The following is a 2,358-nucleotide window of genomic DNA, read 5'->3' on the forward strand; positions in this document are numbered from 1 at the left end:
TGCATATAAATTAAATAGAAATTGAATGGAAAATAAAACAAATGTTTGGCATAAAAGTGAGTACAGAGAAGTTATCTCTTTCACTCATGACCCAACTAGGTCTTGAGGTGTTTACATAATTACAAGTAACTTTTTTCCTCAAATTCCAATTTCTACTTTTCTTTGTCACTACTCCTCATTAAAAAGTGGTTCTTGAAAGATCAGAAATTGTTAGTAAGAAATTCTGGCCAGCAAGAAGTAAATTTTGAGATCGTATGTGATTTCTTATTTTAATAAAAGATCTACCTGAGAAATGGAAGGATTGGAATTTTAATCCAATGCCTCCTTGACTATAAAGGGCTTTTTAAAATCTTTCAACAGGCACCCTGCTTTCTGCTGAAGATGTTCAAGGCAACATTGAAGAACTGCCACGCTCAAAGTCTGTGCCCCCATTTCTCTGACCTCTCTCTTTTATTTTTATAGCTGTGTTCCAAGGATTATCCTAGAATATGAGGTAAATACTCTTATATTTAATCAGTCTTTAGATAAACCTAATCTGGTCTGGCAGCTGTAATTTTTAAGGAGCTTTCATGTTTTAATGACTGCTTTATCACTGCAAAACTGAGACGTGTGAACTGCAAACCCTCTGTGATATAGTGCTGCACCCTTTTTGTTGAAACACTTGCTGAGTTTTATTAACCAAGAAATGTTTGTTTAGCAAATCACGGAGTTTTATGATCTATAATACATAGTTCCATATCATGCAAGATTTCTATGGATTTCTAAACACAAAATCATCTTCAAAGAAGCAGAGGTCCCCAGGTTTGTTTGAAAAGACCCGTAATTAACTCTTAGTACATGACAGCATTTAACAGGGGACAGGCTTTGGGAACAGGGTGTGTTTTCTGTAAATGACAACCCCTTTCATAAAAACAAAAACACTATCTCATCGGACAAGTCCTGCTAACAGATTTTTTTTTAATTCAAAGTTGTTTTTGTTTTTTGCATGCTTAGTTTGCCCTCATTGAGGATGTAGGTAGAAGTGAGTGGGGATGATAAGGGTTATTGGGGCGACTGGGTGAGGTACATTGTTCTAATGACAAAAAGTAGGATTATTAGAGCAGTTGTACAGACTAAATGAAAATTCAGTGTACTTTTTTTTCACAGATGTCAGAGAGGGTACTTGAACTGAATTTGAAATTACTTAAATGCCAGTCATAGTCCTTGATATGGAGGAATAAATATTTTCATAAAACTTAGCACCTAGTAACGAAACAGTCATACATTTATGTTATGTATTTATTTGAGTTATATATTGTAACTACTACAAACTGAGCACTGCACTGCCTGAGGAGGATTCAAAGACCATAAAGAGATGAAATCCCAGTTCCTGCTTTCACATTCAAATTGATCGTTTCTTAACTTTCTCCCTCCCTGACTCTTTTCTTCCTTTCCTTCCTTCCCTCCCCTCTCTTTTCATACCAACAAAGTAGTGATAACAAAGAATGGACAAAGGTCTCAGAGAGGATAGGGAAACTGAAGCCCAGAAAGTCTAAGGTTTTATAGGATGTTCTATACCGTAAGTTTCCCTTACTGTAACACGAAAGTAACAACACACACCACACAGGGGGATCTGAGAAACACACAAATGTCCTCCAAGTGATCCACTCAAACCAAGCACTCAATAATACAAGATAAAATTTTGTCTCTCATGAAAAAGAGGAGCAAAGGGAAGAAAGGTTTTCTAGACCAAGGGAGTGCCCTGCTTAAAATGTACCAACACAAGAGATTTTGTTCAGAACCATTAAAGTTTCATTAGAATCCTTGCTCAAGAGGAAGATGATATAAGATAAGATAAAGAAATAAGTAGCTCTTAAGAGCTTTGCTTTCCATACTAAGGAGCTTGGATGTGATCCTGGAGGAGATGGAATTTAAATAGGGAAGCTGTGTGATTTTATGTACTGGAGATGAATGAGATTAAAGCCAGTGTGATCAGTTAGGAGTCTCAGAATAGTGAAAGCAGGTGAGAGACTAATCTACGACAGTATTAGAAGGGATAAAACTTATACATATTTAAGAGAAAAAGATAAATAGGCCTTGCATAAAAGAGATGCTCAGAAAGTCTCTATTTCAAACAAAAAAATTCATGGACCAACAATACAGTGCTGGCTGTCAAATACCCCTGTGACTTCAATTACTTTCAGATTCACCTCATCTTCAGGAGGAGAAAAGAATTGTAAATGTTTATTGGTGTTTTATTAATAGTTGTTTCACTAATCTAGTTAACAAAGGATGGTTCCTACAATTCCACTTTTATTACAAACCTCATACACAATAAATCCCCTGTATTTCCTACAGAAGTGTTCTAGCCTTTACTGA

The sequence above is a fragment of the Mandrillus leucophaeus genome, unplaced genomic scaffold (genome assembly GCF_000951045.1).
Source record: "Mandrillus leucophaeus isolate KB7577 unplaced genomic scaffold, Mleu.le_1.0 Scaffold75, whole genome shotgun sequence".
In the NCBI taxonomy this organism is placed as follows: Eukaryota; Metazoa; Chordata; class Mammalia; order Primates; family Cercopithecidae; genus Mandrillus; species Mandrillus leucophaeus.